This window comes from Gobius niger (assembly GCF_951799975.1).
Source record: "Gobius niger genome assembly, chromosome: 23".
NCBI lineage: Eukaryota > Metazoa > Chordata > Actinopteri > Gobiiformes > Gobiidae > Gobius > Gobius niger.
Window position 1 is genome coordinate 2125673 of NC_136874.1, and position 19680 is coordinate 2145352.

Consider the following 19680-nt stretch of genomic DNA (forward strand, 5'->3'; position numbering starts at 1 on the left):
AAACACAACAAATAATTGGCAAAAACAGCCATGAAAAAGTGAGATACAAAGAGATATTTATCAAGGAAATGCTTTCTTCATCTTTACGTCTTGTTCTAAGCTTCATCCTTTCATCACGGAGTAAAAACACTCGCCATAGCTTCACTGCAGCCACACGAGCCGGACAGACTGTTTTTGGTGTGAGGGGGGCGTGGTCAGGCAGTTACATCATCACTCGCCGCCCAAGTGCTGATCCAATGTTCAATCCAAAGTCGGACTGTTTTTGATGAAAACACTTATAGAGTTCAGGAATGTGACGTCATATCGCTAAGCATTATGGGATTAGCAGCAATTATAAACTAATGGAGATTTTAGAAGTTAAAATACTGGAGTTACTGTTCACATTAAAACACTTGGACACCACAGTGAGTTAGATGTTTTTACCAGCAGTGACTCAGCAGCTAACGGAGCTGTTCAACGGCTATTTTCTCCACTTTATAAACTGTTTTTAGCTAATGTTAGTCAATGGAAATGTATGCTAACAGCTGCATCTCCATGGTAACTGTAGACTTTCCCGAACTCGATACCACTTTTTCTAAAACCGATACGAGTACTTTGATTTAAGCACTCGCCGATACCGAATACCGATACGAGAACAAGGCATTTTCTTTCACAGACTTTTTGAAGTGAATAGACGGTTTATAGGCGGACTTTTTCACAGCAGATTTGTTTGTAATTAGTTAATTTACTCATTTACGTTTCCTTGAGTAAAGTAGGCGACACTTGTAGTTATGTCAGAATTTAACAGATGCCATTTTATTTTATTTTATTGTATTGCTCTGCCCATCATAGACAGAACAGCTCATGTCCTAAAGCTCCTCAATGCTTGTGCTTTATTCATTTATGTATTTTTATTTAACAATAGTATTGAGATGTTACTTATTACTGCAGTTCAATGGTCTCCAGTAGCTTCAGCATTTTCATTGCTTTCCTCAATATAAACATGCTGTATGTCTTTAATTTGTTTTTTTCTGAGGACTTTTTAGTCGCTGGGTTAGTTTTTCGGGATGAATAAACCCCTGGGCATAAAACGGCTTCAGAAACGGCAGAACTGTTAGCGGAGAGTTAGCGGCTAGTTAGCAACATTAGCATCATTAGCCTGTATGTTGTAAACACTCCACGCTGCAGCACTAACAACATTTAGCTCTGGTTTAATCCAGCTCAGACTCTGATTTAGGGAGTGTCGTCTGTAATAAAGTCAGCTCTATGTGGAAGTGGTATCGGCTTCTGGTATCGGGACGTGAGTATCGGGCCAGTCCCTAGATTGTTCATTTGCCAAATAAGAAGTCACCGATAAACCTTTCATAAAACACTTTCTTTATTGAAAGTAGAGCCGTAGATCTTTGTTCCTGAGCAGAGTCTGTGGTGATCAGACGTTCCTGTGGGCGGGCGAAGAGCTACTAACGAGAATCATGTTCAAACCTTGTAGGACTTTGGGTCATTTAATGTAAACACGCTTCCATTCAGTCCCAGCCAATAAACTAAAGCCGAGTCCTTTCAAAATAAAAGCCCTCATGTCGTGTGTTTAACGGCCGACATGCGTGTTTACCCCAGAACCAGTGTCCGCCGCGGCAGAAGGTTGTAAACGCCGCATTTCCCCGAACGCAGCAAAAAACCGCAGCGCTTAAAAAGATACGCTAATTTAATTACGTTTTTACGAGGGACATTAAACCCGCCGCGGCCCTGTTTTACCGCTGCAGAGGGTTCTGGGTAAAAAAAGCACCAGGCTGCGCCGAGTTCGAGCGCGGATTAATGCGCTCTGACGGGAACGGAGCGGGGAAAGGTCAGTGAAGGCAACACGAGAGGAAGAGGAGGAGGAAGGAGAGACGCTGAAGGGAAGACGGGAAAAATGTCAACTTTGAGATTTCACTTTGAAACTTCTGCTGGAGATGGCGGGGATATGAGGGGGAAATGTAGGCCAGAGGGAGGGCCAGAGGGAGGCCATAGAGAGACCAGAGGGAGGCCAGAGGGAGGCCAGAGGGAGGCCAGAGGGAGGCCAGAGAGAGGCCAGAGAGAGGCCAGAGAGAGGCCAGAGAGGGGCCAGAGAGAGGCCAGAGGGAGACCAGAGGGAGGCCAGAGGGAGGCCAGAGAGAGGCCTGAGAGAGGCCAGAGAGAGACCAGAGGGAGGCCAGAGAGAGGCCAGAGGGAGACCAGAGGGAGGCCAGAGAGAGGCCAGAGAGAGGCCAGAGAGAGGCCAGAGGGAGGCCAGAGGGAGGCCAGAGAGAGGCCTGAGAGAGGCCAGAGAGAGACCAGAGGGAGGCCAGAGAGAGGCCAGAGAGAGGCCAGAGGGAGGCCAGAGAGAGGCCTGAGAGAGGCCAGAGAGAGGCCAGAGAGAGGCCAGAGAGAGGCCAGAGAGGGGCCAGAGAGAGGCCAGAGGGAGACCAGAGGGAGGCCAGAGGGAGGCCAGAGAGAGGCCTGAGAGAGGCCAGAGAGAGACCAGAGGGAGGCCAGAGAGAGGCCAGAGAGAGGCCAGAGGGAGACCAGAGGGAGGCCAGAGAGAGGCCAGAGAGAGGCCAGAGGGAGGCCAGAGGGAGGCCAGAGAGAGGCCTGAGAGAGGCCAGAGAGAGACCAGAGGGAGGCCAGAGAGAGGCCAGAGGGAGGCCAGAGGGAGGCCAGAGAGAGGCCTGAGAGAGGCCAGAGAGAGACCAGAGGGAGGCCAGAGAGAGGCCAGAGAGAGGCCAGAGGGAGACCAGAGGGAGGCCAGAGAGAGGCCAGAGAGAGGCCAGAGGGAGGCCAGAGGGAGGCCAGAGAGAGGCCAGAGGGAGGCCAGAGGGAGACCAGAGAGAGGCCAGAGGGAGACCAGAGAGAGGCCAGAGAGAGGCCAGAGGGAGGCCAGAGGGAGACCTGAGAGAGGCCAGAGAGAGACCAGAGGGAGGCCAGAGGGAGTCCAGAGAGAGGCCAGAGGGAGTCCAGAGAGAGGCCAGAGAGAGACCTGAGAGAGGCCAGAGAGAGGCCAGAGAGAGGCCAGAGGGAGACCAGAGGGAGGCCAGAGGGAGGCCAGAGGGAGGCCAGAGAGAGGCCTGAGAGAGGCCAGAGAGAGACCAGAGGGAGGCCAGAGGGAGGCCAGAGAGAGGCCTGAGAGAGGCCAGAGAGAGGCCAGAGGGAGGCCAGAGGGAGGCCAGAGGGAGGCCAGAGGGAGGCCAGAGGGAGGCCAGAGAGAGGCCAGAGGGAGGCCAGAGGGAGGCCAGAGAGAGGCCAGAGGGAGGCCAGAGAGAGGCCAGAGGGAGGCCAGAGGGAGGCCAGAGGGAGGCCAGAGAGAGGCCAGAGGGAGGCCAGAGAGAGGCCAGAGGGAGGCCAGAGGGAGGGCCAGAGGGAGGGCCAGAGGGAGGGCCAGAGGGAGGGCCAGAGGGAGGCCAGAGGGAGGCCAGAGGGAGGGCCAGAGGGAGGGCCAGAGGGAGGGCCAGAGGGAGGGCCAGAGAGAGGCCAGAGAGAGGCAAGAGAGAGGCAAGAGAGAGACCAGAGGGAGGCCAGAGAGAGGCCAGAGAGAGGCCAGAGGGAGGCCAGAGAGAGGCCAGAGGGAGGCCAGAGAGAGCCCAGAGAGAGGCCAGAGAGAGGCCAGAGAGAGGCCAGAGGGAGGCCAGAGAGAGGCCAGAGGGAGGCCAGAGAGAGCCCAGAGAGAGGCCAGAGAGAGGCCAGAGGGAGGCCAGAGAGAGCCCAGAGAGAGGCCAGAGAGAGGCCAGAGGGAGGCCAGAGGGAGGCCAGAGGGAGGCCAGAGGGAGGCCAGAGAGAGGCCAGAGAGAGGCCAGAGGGAGGCCAGAGAGAGGCCAGAGGGAGGCCAGAGAGAGCCCAGAGAGAGGCCAGAGAGAGGCCAGAGAGAGGCCAGAGGGAGGCCAGAGAGAGGCCAGAGGGAGGCCAGAGAGAGCCCAGAGAGAGGCCAGAGAGAGGCCAGAGAGAGGCCAGAGGGAGGCCAGAGAGAGGCCAGAGAGAGGCCAGAGGGAGGCCAGAGGGAGGCCAGAGGGAGGCCAGAGGGAGGCCAAAGGGAGGCCAGAGGGAGGCCAGAGGGAGGCCAGAGAGAGGCCAGAGGGAGGCCAGAGGGAGGCCAGAGGGAGGCCAGAGGGTTTTCATTTTTGCACAAGGCCATAGCTACGTCTTCTGTTTGAAGAACTTTTGAGACCCATTTGTAAGGACACAATATCCTCAGTGTTGTCGGGGGGATTCCGTGCGCCGCCTTGATACAAGCGTGTCAGTGTTTGTGAATGTGTAAGTGCGGGAAAACAAACCCCAAGTCCACAAAAGGTCATGAAATAAACATGGCAGCGGGAGAGTCTTTTTTCCCGCGGTCTGGCCCGGATCTGAACACACCTTTCGCTTCATTCCCACACTTTTTTTGGGCCCGGTTTTAATCCCGGCTCCTCGGCTCTGTCTCTGAATCCATTATTAATTCCGCACATATTCTCCTCAGTCAGTTCTGCTTTGTTGACACGCCGCCGTCCCTCACCGTACGAGCCGAGCTGAATCCCTAATGCGGCTCCGAGGCCGGGCCAGAATCCCACTTTTATTCATTTAAGTGCAGATGTTTCTCTAAAGTGCTTCATGTGAGGTCAAGGAGTCAATTTAATTTACAAAGATATATATTTCACATGTCTGACACGCTGAGGCTGGATCCACATGAAGAAACACACATGTTTTCAGAAAGTTTCTTTGGAAGCACGAAGTAACGTGGTCATAAGGCAGTTTTCATTTTAACAAATCAGTCCATAGGTGGAGGTACCTGAACACCACCTTTTCTCCACTCTGGCTTTATTCAAATCTGTGCACTTCCTGAAAAAAGCGTAGTCAAAAAGTGACATCAATGTGAGAAAAAGGCGACAAAAAATTGACAAAAATGTGCCAAAAAAAGACAAAAATGTGACAAAAATGTGACACAAAATGTGACAAAAAATGAGACAAAAAATGACAAAAGAGCAACAAAAATGTGACAAAAAATGGACAAAAATGTGACAAAAAAGCAAAAAAAAACAACAAAAATGAGACAAAAAAATGACAAATAAGTGACAAACAAATGACATAAATGTGACAAAAATGTGACAAAAATGTGACAAAAATGTGACAAAAATGTGACAAAAAAATTACAAAAAATTACAAAAAATTGACAAAAATGTGACAAAAAAGCAACAAAAATGAGACAAAAAAATGACATAAATGTGACAAAAATGTGACAAAAAATTACAAAAAATTGACAAAAATGTGACAAAAATGTGACAAAAAAGAGACAAAATGTGACAAAAACTTAACAAAAATGTGACAAAAAATTGACAAAAATGTGACAAAAATTTGACAAAAAAGAGACAAAAAAATGACAAAAAAATAACAAAAACATGACAAAAATGTGACACAAAATGTGACAAAAAATGAGACAAAAAAGAGACAAAAAGTGACAAAAAAGGGAAAAATGTGACAAAAAATCAACAAACCTAAGTGAATAGTGATGATGAAAAAAGTCAAAGAAGTGACATCATCACAGCAACAACGTGAGGAAAAAGATCAGTTAGATCCATTTTGTCGCTTTGAAATGAGGCGTTCCTCTGTCCTATAGGCTGTGAGCTCCATTGGAGAAGTTTTTAGATTTGGGTAAAGCCAAACTGGAGAAAATGCGCTCAAACTTGATACAAATGTTTTTAATTCAGTTGAAATAAGATGGTTGTTGATGTTTTGTTTTGATCGTTTTGCGTCATGGACTTCAGGACGTATTTGGAGCTCTCTTCACCAGACGCCATGACGTTATGTTTCCAGAATGGCTCGATCTCTTCAGGTGTGAGGAGAGAGAGAGGGGGGAGAGAGAGAGAGGGAGGGAGGGGGGGGAGTAGAAGGGGGGGGGGAGGTGATGCACGGGAGCTGATCTCTCCTCACGCGCTGATCCCGTCCTCTCGGCTCACACTCGTCGCGCGCCGTGAGAGCAATTACTGCCTCCGCAATGACTCACTCCAACATCCTCCACAACCTCCGCCGATCCTCTCTCCCCCCCCCGCCCCCCCCCCCCCCCCCTCATCACTCCCCCCCCCTCATCACTCCCCCCCCCTCATCACTCCCCCCCCCTCATCACTCCCTCCCCCCTCATCACTCTCTCTCAAAAATAAAAGTTGCCCAGTCAGGTAATCGCTGAAGTATTTGTGGGAGAAAATAGGAGAAAACCACATTCACTCCCCGTACGGCAACACGGCGGGGACAAACCTCCTGCCCTGTTGTGAGTCTGCACAGCGCCACCTACTGTTCAGAGTGTGTGCATTATTAGGCTTTTAACGCAAACCAAACAATGGACAATTGAGGTTTTTTTTTTTTTTTTTTACTTTTGGAGCCTTTATAGAACTGAGAGTCCAGACCGGTGGCCCCTCTGTGCTCCTCCAGAACGGACATACGGCCAGTCCGCCCCTGTCCAGGTTCGACCCCGAGACCTTTCTGTGTTGAGTTTGCAACTTCTCCCAAAACATGTACAATAGGCTTGAAGTAGTGTGGTCAGTGAGTGGGGTGGGGGTACCTGAACACACCACATTTTCTCCACATTGGCTTTACTCAAATCTGTGCACTTCCTGAAAAAAGTGTAGTCAAGAAGTGACAGTGTGAGGAAAAAGGCGACAAAAATGTGACAAAAAAATTGACAAAAATGTGACAAAAAATTGACAAAAATGTTACAAAAAATTGAAAATTGTGACAAAAAATCTACAAAACATCTACAAAAAAGTGACAAAAAATTGACAAAAAATGTGACAAAAATGTGACAAAAAATTGACAAAAATGTGACAAAAAAATTACAAAAATGTGACAAAAATGACAAAAAAAGTGACAAAAAATTGACAAAAAAAGTGACAAAAAATTGACAAAAAATGTGACAAAAAATGACAAAAAATTACAAAAAATTACAAAAAAGTGACAAAAAATTGACAAAAAAAGTGACAAAAAATTGACAAAAATGTGACAAAAAATTGACAAAAAAAGTGACAAAAAATGACAAAAAATTGACAAAAATGTGACAAAAAATTTACAAAAATGTGACAAAAAATGACAAAAAATTGACAAAAAAAGTGACAAAAAAGTGACAAAAAAGTGACAAAAAATTACAAAAAAGTGACAAAAAAGTGACAAAAAATTGACAAAAAAAGTGACAAAAAATGTGACAAAAAATGACAAAAAATTGACAAAAAAGTGACAAAAAATTGACAAAAAAAGTGACAAAAAATTGACAAAAAATGTGACAAAAAATGACAAAAAATTACAAAAAAGTGACAAAAAATTGACAAAAAAAGTGACAAAAAATTGACAAAAAATGTGACAAAAAATGACAAAAAATTGACAAAAATGTGACAAAAAATTTACAAAAATGTGACAAAAAATGACAAAAAATTGACAAAAAAAGTGACAAAAAATGTGACAAAAAATGACAAAAAATTGACAAAAATGTGACAAAAAATTTACAAAAATGTGACAAAAAATGACAAAAATTGACAAAAAATTGACAAAAAATTACAAAAAAAGCAACAAAAATGTGACAAAAAATGACAAAAATGTGACAAGAAATTTACAAAAATGTGACAAAGGCATGTGGAGTTTGCAAGTTCTCCCAAAACATGTACAATAGGCCTGACGTAATGTGGTCAGTGAGTGAGTGGTTGGTGGTCAGAGACTGGCTGCCTCGCTTCCGCCAGTCTACCCCAGGGCAGCAATAGCACCTCACCACCTCCACCGAGCGTGGAGTGAGTGAGTAATGTGGACAGTGTGGTGCTTTGAGAAACTTGGTAACACAGGCTCGTAAAGCGCAATACAAGCGTAAGCCAGTATTATTATTATTATTGAGAGAAGATGTGCTTTTACGTGACTGTATTTCCCCAGTGTGAGCTCGTGCACTTCAGTCCATGTTTCAGACCAGCTCTTCTGACTCGGACTTTTGATCTGCATCTGCCCCGGATTAGTCCTCCTTTTGTCCTGGTTTGGCCCTGGTTTAGTCCCGGTTTAGTCCCGTTTCTTACCCCTCGCACGTGCACCCTGGTTTCCCTCCCGCTTCAGCCCGCGCGCTACATTCATAAAAAACACATCAGTAGAATATTTTACTGACATGCCCTCCCCTCTCCCTCACCCCCCCCCCCCTCTCTCTCTCTCTCTCTCTCTCTCACTCTCACGCGCACGCACACACGCTCCCCCCCTCGCGCGCGCGCACCGGCAGCAGAGAGGAGAGCGCGCCGTGAGCTGCAGTAACACCGGGACTTAACATCGCTCCTTCTCCTTCCTCCTCCTCTTCCTCCTTCCTTCATCTTCTTTGGGATTTTACGTGTTTTCCTCCGATGTGGACTTAAAACGCGGACTCGTTTGCGTCAGGTAAGTGCCGCCGCTACGTCTCCGGGGGGATTTTTCCTTCTCTCTCACGCAATAGCGCTTTTTCCCCCCCCCTCCTCTGCTCAACGACTCCGCGCCTGGAGCCCGTCGGGAGCATCCGTCCAGACACACTAAGAGCCAAGCGGAGCCGTAACTTCGCTGTTCGGATGGAGGGTTCGTCCAAAACGCGTGGGATCGACGCGCGCGGCGTTAACACCACACCGGCGCTGTTGCCGCTCCGCTCCGCGCGCCCCATGGTTTGCCCCAGTGTTTGTGCGTGTTCAACTCGCACGCAACATGTCGTTAACTTTGAGACGTCACCTCGACACCGATCGCGTTATGGCTTTACGCGCGAAACGCATGCGGAAAAAACAAACCAACGCGCAAACGTGACGCGCCTGGTTCTGTTTATAAACATGTGGAAGACGCGCGCCGCATACGCATCACTGTCGGAGAGCGGAAAAAAAAAACGCAGCATTTTTTTTTTATTTTTTTTTTTTTTGGAGCTTCCAGCGCCGCCACAAGATGGTGGTGTGGTTTTCTCCGAGCGCGTGTTTTTTTTTTTTTTTTTTCAGACGTTAAAAAAAACGCGAAGTGGGAGCAGGTGGGGTTGTGATTTAGGTCTCGTCCTCACTCCCCCCCCCCCCCCCCCTCCTTCCTCTCCACCACCTAAAAAACCCACACATCTGCACTGCTGCAAACGTTCTGTCCATTTAAGACGCGCGCGTGGAAGAGCGGGGCAGATTACCGCGCGTGACCTTGCCCATCCGTAAAACTTGCCGACCGCGCGCGCAACAAGGTGGACGCCTTTAAATAGTCCGGGAACGGGGTTTCTGGGACGCGTCGCGGGGCGCGGAGGTGCGGCGGAACGTGGGTGTGAAAGTGTGAAGTTTTGGCGCATGCATGGGGCTTCTGTACGGGGCACGTCGTCTGTGGCGTCGCCGGGATAACGGCACGTCTCGCGTCGGTGGTCTTTAGCGGAGGGAGAGGGGGGAGAGAGGGGGGGGGAGGGAAGGTGCCGCCGCCGCTTCTGCCTCTGCCGCCGCTGCTGCTGCTGCTGCAAGGTGATCTGTCAAAGTGAGGGAGGAGAGGAGGAAGCAGCGCTGCGGTTTGGAGGGTTTGGGATAGAAACTTCTCAGGCGTTCACCCTCAGAGCGGCGGAGTCACGTGGGCTCTGGCGTCTTGAACCTGCGCGTTGTTTGTTTGAAGCCGATGCGCAGCAGCAAAAACTCATCCGTGTTAAAAAGAGGTTTATTTGTAGAGCGTGATTCAAACACAAAGTGCTTCACGGTCGCATCAGATAACATGAAAGCAGATCGAATCCATCCATAAACACTGTCTCAGTTTAGCTTTAGCCTCACCGTGTTTAGTCCTGACTCTGGGCCGGTTCGTACGGCTCTAGCGTGTCAGATTTAACCTCTTCACCTCAACACTGAGCACATTTTATCCAGAGCTGAAAGTTTGTTGACCCGAGACCGCACAGCCCTGGGTCAAGAAGGCGTTACAAATGAGGCCCGTGTCACGCCTCATTTGAAAGCTAAGGCTGACAAAGCTCAACTAAGCTTCTTCCTTGTTTAGGGCTGCAACTAACAATTATTTTGTAATCGCTGCGAATGGTGTAGGAAAATTGTATTTTTTCAATTTTTTGATCACATAAAGCTTAAGTGTTGCTGCTTGAGGATGTGCTGATGGAGTAAACTAAAGGGAAATGTTTGTTGGAGGCTCTATTCATGAGATTTACATTGTTCAAACCACTACAGACCTTAAATATAAAATCAAAGTAGGTTTTCATCAAAAATGCTAAATTTTTGGATCATTTTTGCTCCATTTTAGTCTGTGTGAGCCAGAAAACGATTAATCGATGACTGAAATAGTTGTCGACTCTTTCAATAATCGATTAGTCGTCGATTAATCGATTAGTCGTTTCAGCCCTTGTCGAGTTATAGTCATTTGCGTTTCAGTCCTGTCTGATGTGTTTTGTCATGTTCTAATTGCTCTAATTGCTGTTTTGGTCGCGTTTTGTTTTTTTTGTGTAATGTTGTGCCACGAAAATGTGATAAAAACCCACAAGAATCCCCAAACCTGACAGCAAAAAGACCTTAGCTTTCAAATGAGACGTTACACAGGCCTATAGGATCTCCAGTCGAGAAGCTTTCAGATCCAGAGCTGGTGCTGGTCCTTCTGGGGCCCTAAGCAACAATCCACTAAGTAACAACAGGAATTACTTTTAGACCAAGCACATTATGAGAACTAGAGTTATTGAAAGTAACTGAATGTGGATTCAACTCCCATTTGAGAAAAACACAGCAGCTTTTTGTCTCCTCTGTTCACCAAACTACTGTCCTGATGCTCCAAACATCAAGAGGAGAGTTTAAATGCAGCCCATCATCAAACTCTGGCCCTCGAGATGATTTTGAGGAATATTATGACCCAAATCAGAGATGAAACGCCTGTTAAAGAACTCTAGAAATGTTTAAAATACTGTCAATTCCTTCAAATGTCTTGGCAGAGCACCCTTTTAGGCCATAAACCTTAAAGAATACTCTAAGAATACTAAGAAATGATTTAAATCTACTTGAATTAAGAGATTAAATCTAAAGTAAATTTGTTCTGGCCTTAAAACAGATCAAACCTGTTCTTGCCAATGGAACAAGCACAAGTTTTGTCTTAATTCAGATTATTTTGTATAATTGGTCTTTTGACGATGAAGAAAACCGGCCCTGCAATAAAGGAATAACCGGCTCTGTTTGGGTGAAGCGAAACTGGGGGAAATGTGTTTGGTGAAGGCGGGGATTAAGAGGTTAAATTCTGTTCTCTGAGTGACAGGAAGCCAGTGCAGAGATCAGAGCACTGGACTAATATGGTCGTACTTCCTGGTTCTGGATGTTCTACAGTTGTCAGACAAACGGATAAGTCTCAGTCTGGTTCTGACACGTTTCCTCTGATCTTAGCGATGTCTTTCCGATTTTCAACAGTTTCTGATGTTGTCGCTCTGATGTGGCTGTTGAAGTCCACGATCACGCCTCGATTTCTAACCTGATGTTTTTGCTTTTCGAGAGAGACTCACGGCAACTGATGACACTTTCTCTTGATCTCAGCTTTGCCTGAGTTTAGTTGGAGAAAGGAGATTAAAAACGGTGACTCTGGGGGCTAAGGCTGAGTCAGCATGAGGCTGTATCTCCAGCCCGGGGCGGTGGGACAGTGGCTGGGATTCACCTTCTATGATCCGGCCTCCTTTACCCTTTTGTTGACTCATCCCTATAGCAACCAACGCAACATCGTCTGTGATTGGTTTATCACGTCCAAGTCTCGTATCTCAGTCGGGATCAGGGCATTTCTTTGATTTGTCTCGTTTGTTGTCATGTTGTTTAGCCGCGTTAGCTTCTCCATTAATTCCCATTGTTCAGTGTTAGCATTCACTGTATCACTGACTGTCATGTCGTGTTAAAAAGTACAGAAATACTGTTTTAAAGTAGTAGAAGTGCATGATTTGAAGTGTTTCCCTGAACAAATGGAGCTAAAGTATAAAACTGAAATAACATTAGAAAAACTGTATATAAATGAGTGGTGTTTCCATTTGATTACACTGCACTGGGTTGGAAGGGCCAGTCACAAGATGGCCGCCAGAAATGCCATTCATTCCAAAGTATCATCGTCACACACAATAATAAGCGACTTCCAGGTCCAAACTGTTGACAATCCCATAGATAAACACACAAAAAACAAACTTTATGTGAATCTCCTGCTGAAATAACAACAGATAAAAGGCCCAAACCGGTTTTACTCCTAATGAGAATATTATAGCATTTTCTCCAGGCAAAATTAATGTATTTTTATATTTAAAATAAACCCTCATGGTGTGTGTGGATCGGGAAGTTTGGGCATCTCTGCTGAGACTGCTGCCCCCGCGACCCGGCCCCGGATAAAGCGGAAGAAAATGGATGGATGGATGGATGGACCCTCATGGTGTGTGGGAAAGAAAAAGATAATTAATGTCAGAGAACCCAGAGTAAATGTAATATTTCTTTGCGATCAGATGTAACTCTTGCCCCTAGAGGCCGTAAGCACCACTGCAGGTGTCGTACATGTTACGTTCTTTTACTCATTAATTGTCCGTGAGAGTAAATCCTGCGCTGACAGAAAGGATAAAGGGACAGAGGGATATTGTTCATCCAGTTACACAATGCAGATCATTGTTTTCACTCAGACCTGGCTGTAAATACTGTTTAAGTGGTGCTAGCCCACAGTTAGCTTTGCCCGTTAGCCTGTTAGCTTCTTCCTCATGATTCCATTAGTGTGTATTGGTGACTCCGGTCCGGTGACACCAGGCGGAGATGAAAGACGCTCCAATCATCACATTAACACTTGTATCACCCCCACAGGGACTAAAAGGATTTATGAAGGTCGATAAGTTACGTAGTTCTGCTTTAAAAAGGTTCTGTGTTAAAATCAGCTGAATCTCATCACAGTGAAGAGGCTTCAGTTCCGTTGGACCCGGAAGTCGAGTATGACCATGTCCTCTGTCCAGTTTTATTAACCTCTTAACTCCCGCCTGAACCGAGAGGATCTTTTTCCTCACGTCATCAGAGTTTTTTCCATCATTTTTTTGTTGGGTATTCAACTCATTTTTGTAACTTTTTTGTCATTTTTCTTGTCATTTTTCGTCACATTTTTGTATTTTTTGGTCAAATTTTTTATCACATTTTTGTCACATTTTTATCAAATTTTTGTTACATTTTTGTAATTTTTTTTGGACATTTTTTCCACCTTTTCATCAATTTTTCGTCACTTTTTTGTCAATGTTTTCGTCACTTTTTTGTCACATTTCCATCATTGTTTTCGTCTCAGTTTTGTTGCTATTTTCACTTTTTTTTTTCAGAAGCTTTTGGACTGAGGTAAAGCCAAACTGGAGAAAATGTGCTCGGTTCAGGTGGGAGTTAAGGGGTTAAAGATCTTTTCTCCGACACACAAACTCTCAATTTCCAGACTTGGCTTAGCTGTGAGTCTTGCCCGGATGCCTCCTTGTTTGCCCCTTCTTTGCTTCCTTTAATGTTCTTGGTGCCTCTTCAGTGTTTCAGAGGAAGAATGTGTGGATTTGTCGGTCTCAAATGCCCTTTAGATCATCAGGTCGCTGTTGTTTTACTGCTGAGGTTAAAGATGGCCGACTTTATGCCTGTGGTCGAACACTATCGTCTATATTTAGTCCCGGTTTAGCCTGAGTTTAGCCCTCGTCTCCTGCAGGGTGATTTGTCAGTGCTTTAACTACAGTGCCCTGTAGTTTAACCCCGGTTAAGCCCCGCCCCCCCCCGTGGTCTTGGCACGTACTTGATTATATTTAGCAGACTGTTGTTCTCAGACAGCTGTGACTGTGCTCAGCTCGGTGAGGCAATCTGTCAAAATGAAGTCTCTGCAAAAACACACAAACACGAACACACACACGAACACACATGAACACACGAGCCGACCCGTTTCCCACAACCTCCACATGTACCCGCTCAGAGCGCTGGTGCTGAGTCTCCTCCTGGTTTCCTCTCAGGTCGACTTATAAGGCCCGTGTATTTGTGGAGCACAGTTCAAACAGCTGCAGATGTAGTTTTATCTGTATTTAGACTGAGAGAAGCGTGACTGCACATCTGTACTGTCTGCCCCGCCTCACTGTGGAGCAGGGGGTGGAGCGGGTCGGCTCATGATGGGAAGGTCGGGGGGTTGAATCCCAGCTCCTGCACAGGCACACGGTTGCTTCCTTCTTTCTTTCCTTCTTTCTTTCCTTCCTTCCTTCTTGTCATGTGTCTTTATGCAGATCTGTTCACTTATAGTTTATCCAAAAACAAAACCCCTCTGAGCAAATCTTCCCTTCTTTCTTTCCTTCTTTCCCTCCTTGTTTTTTCAGTTCCTTCCTTCCTTCCTGCCTTATTTATTGAGCTTTGAACCTAAAAACAAGGCAAAATGTGTCTTTGTGCAGATCTTTTCACCTACAGTTTATCCAAAAAACAAAATCCCTCTGAGCAAATCTTCCCTTCCTTCCTTCCTTCCTTCTTCCTTCCTTCTTTCCTTCCTTCTTTCCTTCCTTCCTTCTTTCCTTCCTTCTTCCTTCCTTCTTTCCTTCCTTCTTCCTTCCTTCCTTCCTTCCTTCCTTCTTTCCTTCCTTCTTCCTTCCTTCCTTCCTTCCTTCTTCCTTCCTTCTTCCTTCCTTCTTTCCTTCCTTCTTTCCTTCCTTCCTTCTTTCCTTCCTTCTTCCTTCCTTCTTCCTTCCTTCTTCCTTCCTTCCTTCCTTCTTCCTTCCTTCTTTCCTTCCTTCTTTCCTTCCTTCCTTCTTTCCTTCCTTCTTCCTTCCTTCTTTCCTTCCTTCTTCCTTCCTTCCTTCCTTCCTTCCTTCTTTCCTTCCTTCTTCCTTCCTTCCTTCCTTCCTTCTTCCTTCCTTCTTCCTTCCTTCTTTCCTTCCTTCTTTCCTTCCTTCCTTCCTTCCTTCCTTCTTCCTTCCTTCTTCCTTCCCTTCTTTCCTGTCTTATTTATTGAGCTTTGAACCATAAACCAGGTGAACTGTGTCTTCATGCAGATCTTTTCACTTAAAGTTTATTCAAAACCCCAAATCCCTCCGAGCAAATCTTTGTAACTAAAATATAAAGTAATATAAAGTAAAACCATACATTTTTATCTTTTAGACGCTCTTAGTGGTTTAAAACGCTCTGACCCTCGGCCGTCTTGTCCTGATTTAAAAGCCGAGCACCTCCAGAGTGAGACAGGCGAAGCGTAAAGTTTGTTCCTCAAACTCAGTGGGAGAAGCTGATCAGTCTCGGCCGCCCACACGTCCAGGAGAGAGAGAGAGACTGTCCCGTCAGCAGCTGGACAGGTGTGACCGCGGCGCCGCTGTCGAAACTGCAAATGTCCCGTCACTGCGGAATCATCACCGGATAGAAACAAAAGTGAGTTTAGAACGAGGAGGAGGATAGAGGAGGAGGAGGAGGAGGATAGGGAGGAGGAGGAGGAGAGGGAGGAGGAGGAGGAGGAGGATAGGGAGGAGGAGGAGGAGGAGGATAGAGGAGAGGGAGCGGCTTTGTGAGGAAAGTTGTTTTCTCCCATAACGATGGCAGAGTCAAAAACAGACCTGCCTTTACGATCCCAGGAAAGGAAATATCCAGGAAGTCACTCCAACATGTGCAGACAAAGGGACTAAACTTTAGACTTTCTATTCTTTCTTTCTTTCTCGCTTTTTGTTGAGCTTTGAACCTAAAAACAAGGCAAAATGTGTCTTTATGAAGATCGGTTCACTTATAGTTTATCCAAAAACAAAATCCCTCTGAGCAAATCTTCCCTTCTTTCTTTTCTTCTTTCTTTCCTTCCTTCCTTCCTTCCTTCCTTCCTTCCTTCCTTCCTTCCTTCCTTCCTTCCTTCCTTCCTTCCTTCCTTCCTTCCTTCCTTCCTTCCTTCCTTCCTTCCTTCCTTCCTTCCTTCCTTCCTTCCTTCCTTCCATTCCTTCCATTCCTTCCAAGAATGAATTCTTTCTTTCCTGCCTTATTTGTTGAGCTTTGAACCTAAAACAAGGCAAATGTGTCTTTATGCAGATCTGTTCACCTACAGTTTATCCAAAAAACAAAATCCCTCTGAGCAAATCTTCCCTTCTTTCTTTTCTTCCTTCTTTTTTCGGTTCCTTCTTTCCTGCCATCCTTCCTTCCTTCTCCCCTCCTCCTTTCTTTTCTTCCTTCCTTCCTTCCTTCCTTCCTTCCTTCCTTCCTTCCTTCCTTCCTTCCTTCCTTCCTTCCTTCCTTCCTTCCTTCCTTCATTCTCTAATTCCTTCCTTCCTTCCTTCCTTGCATTCCTTCCAAGAATGAATTCTTTCTTTCCTGCCATATTTATTGAGCTTTGAACCCAAAACAAGGCGAAATGTGTCTTTATGCAGATCTTTTCACCTACAGTTTATCCAAAAAACAAAATCCCTCTGAGCAAATCTTTCCTTCTTTCTTTTCTTCTCCCCTTCCTTCTTTTTTTGGTTCCGTCTTCCCTTCCTTCCTTCCTTCCTTCCTTCCTTCCTTCCTTCCTTCCTTCCTTCCTTCCTTCCTTCCTTCCTTCCTTCCTTCCTTCTGTCTTTACTTCCTTCTTTCCTTCCTTCATTCTCTAATTCCTTCCTTCTCCCATCCCTTCTTTCCTTCTTTCCTTCTTCCCTTCCTTCCAAGAATGAATTCTTTCTTTCCTGCCATATTTGTTGAGCTTTGAACCCAAAACAAGGCGAAATGTCTCTTTATGCAGATCTTTTCACCTACAGTTTGTCCAAAAAACAAAATCCCTCTAAGCAAATCTTCCCTTCTTTCTTTTTTTGGTTCCTTCCTTCTTTCTTTCCTTCCTTCTCTAATTCCTTCCTTCTCCCCTCCCTTCTTTCCTTCCTTCTTCCCTTCTTTCCTTCTTTCCACTAATGAATTCTTTCTCTCCTGCCTTATTTGTTGAGCTTTGAACCTAAAAACAAGGCAAAATGTGTCTTTATGCAGATCTTTTCACTTATAGTTTATCCAAAAACCCAAATCCCTCTGAGCAAATCTTCCCTTCTTTCTTTCCTTCTTTCTCTCCTGCCTTATTTATTGAGCTTTGAGCCCAAAAACAAGGCGATATGTGTCTATATGCAGATCTTTTCACCTACAGTTTATCCAAAAAACAAAATCCCTCTGAGCAAATCTGTGTAACTAAAACGTCACAAAACAAAACCACACATTTTCTCTGAGTGTATTTTTCCCTCTTCACCTGCAGCGTCTTCGCCTTAAACAGAAATTGCAAATCTAATCTTCCTGAACATTGTGCAGCTCCACAGGGTAAAGTTTCTCCTAAAAAAACAACCCACAGCTGCAGGTTCTGATTTATTTGGGGCTGATATTTCACATAGAAGTGCACTGGAGCCGGTCCTGGATTCGTTTTCTTCTTCTTCTTCTTCTTCTTCGCCGTGAACTCACAGATCGTCCCGCGATGGAACACGGCTCCACAATCTCCCGACTCGGCTGATTGTCCCGAGACGACTCCCAAACTTCAATCTCTCTCTCTTTCCGCTTCGTTTTTGATGAGAAACGAGGAAAAAACACGGCCCGGATCTGGATAATCCCGTCACAAAACATGTCTCTTATTTATTCCTGCTTTGGTTTTGAGTCTTTACACGTTTGCTCTCGTGATGAGGAATGTATGAAATAAAATAAAAGGCCAAACATGGACAGCATCTCCCGGATAATCCCCTGGAAACGCGTGTTCGCAAAATATTAACCGGGTCGAACAAGCCGCGACAAAACCAGGAAATTGGTTTTGTGGAAGTTAATCCGGAGACTCGTGTTTGACCCAGAATCACCTCGGTGCAAAGACGGGAGGCGCAGAGGGACAAACAAGTGGGGGATTGAGTTTCTCTGTGGCCGGTTTGAGCAGGAGTGGGTTTGGGATCACGAGCTGCAGGTCTTTGTTCGTTTAGACGGAATATATATATTCTTTGAATCCAGTCATGGAAGTCATGTAGATGTCGCTGACTTTACATGTTTATTATTGCAGTAAAATATATCTAATAGAGATGCACCGATTCAGCTCCCGATGCCGATACTGAGGATTGTCTCTCTTCTCCATGAATAAAGTCTTGTCTTTAATTGCAGATGAGATGATCATTTATAGATTAATAGGCTAATGGAAAAACTGTAAACAAATATCCTTGGCTATATGACATTAATATTGGAGCAGGTACATCCCATAGGCCTTTCCTGAACACCTGCTTTGGCTCTTATCATTTTAAAACACAACTTTCATCAACAAAGGCTGTGTCCGAATGTCCACACTATTCTCTATATAGTGACTATATAGTGACTATATAGTGACTATATAGTCACTATATAGTCACTATATAGTGACTATATAGTGGTCACATGTTGTAAGGGTGTCCGAATGTCCAGAGAGAATAAAGTAGGGCACTCGAAATTTCCCACAATGCATCTCGAAAAGTAGTGAGCATCGATGGTTCACTAAACGGGTCAATATAGACCACAATGCATTGCGAGAGTGGGAGAAGAGCCTGACAGAGACAGGTCTTTGAACTAAACACGACTGAAGTAAATCAGCTGTTTCAGTCGTGTGTTTGTGTTTCTCATGAATAAACGACCTAAATATAAACGGTTATGGTGAAAAGATGCTAACGTTAGCTGCTAACCTTAAGCTTGAGCTGTTAAATGACCGACAGCTTCCTCTCGAATAATCCAAGCCATTCACGTAAAATCCATGTGAAGTAAAAGCGTATCTGACTCATATTTATCCATAAATATTCCACTGTCTCTGAGTTTGGTTTTTATCACAGAATAAAGTATATTCCCGGAGTTTATTGAACTTTTAGCAGATGTCGTCACTCAATCTGCTGGTGTTCGGACACCGGGCTCTGACCGACTTTCTGTGATATTTTTTTTCTTCCTTTTTTTGTGATGATAGTAACGCCTGTAAAAGTGCCAAAACAGTCGTTCTGTTTCATAAAATAAACGTTTGTAACAATACATAAATTCAGATAAAAACAAAGACATATCTGCAGCCGACGCGCCTCATGTCACGCAGCTCAGAGAAAGTCGTGGCCTGTGTCCGAATCGCCAACAGAATCAGTGACTGAGAATCCAATCGCTGAGTTAGTTTTAATCTGCACAAATATAAATCCCCCGACTAGCAGCAGTATGCTAATGCTAATGGCATTTAATCAAAGTATCCTAATAAAAAAAAAATTAAATAAAGTCAGCCACTGCTGGTGCGGCCGAGTGTTTGAGTTCATGAAACTCAGATCACTTCATGTGAGTTGTTTATATTCATGTTAACTGGACTTTTCCTCAATAATAAGATGTTTCACACAGATGTTCCTCAGATGTTCCTCCTGCCCTCACACACCTTTAAACCAGTAACGCTCACCTCGTCTCCCCAAACTCCACGTCCGTCCTCGTGATCGTCCCGCCTGCTCCGCTCTCGCTCGCCGCCTGTGATCGCGTTAGTTGCTGTTTTGATTCTGACATTTCCCCTTTATTTCGGCGTGAATGCGGCGCCTCTGAAGCGTCCCGCTAACGACGGCCTGAGCCCACGTCCCGTTACAGCCATCGCGCGCCCTGTCAGTCACCGCCGGCGCCTCAGAGACGCTGTGTCAGGAGCCACACGTCAGGCGCAGTGAACTTTTAAACCAGGTTCTGTCGCTCTGAGACCTGCTCACTGTGGTCGTCTCTTCTTCTGCAGCTGAAGCGCTCTGATCTGAGCCGTTATAGAGAGACTGAGAATCATCAGAGCGACTCACGACTTACACTGATAATGAGTGTGGGAAACACGTCTGTCCCGATTGGTCGATGGTGTCATGTGATCAGTGTC

General features: G+C 45.7%; 2 protein-coding genes and 1 long non-coding RNA gene across 3 annotated transcripts in view; 2 read left to right on the forward strand and 1 right to left on the reverse strand.

Moving 5' to 3' along the window:
• Positions 1 to 19680, forward strand: part of pudp (pseudouridine 5'-phosphatase) — a 312024-nt gene that overhangs the window by 89353 nt on the left and 202991 nt on the right. The window lies entirely within an intron of this gene.
• Positions 1 to 19680, reverse strand: part of LOC306982236 — a 173021-nt gene that overhangs the window by 66931 nt on the left and 86410 nt on the right. The gene's annotated exons all lie outside the window — the stretch shown is intronic.
• The window catches only part of nlgn4xa (neuroligin 4 X-linked a), a 109692-nt gene continuing 98187 nt past the window's right edge, over positions 8176 to 19680 (forward strand). The window contains exon 1 of the mRNA XM_079582012.1: positions 8176 to 8346. The gene's annotated coding sequence lies outside the window, so the exon portion shown is untranslated. The remainder of the gene's footprint in view (positions 8347 to 19680) is intronic.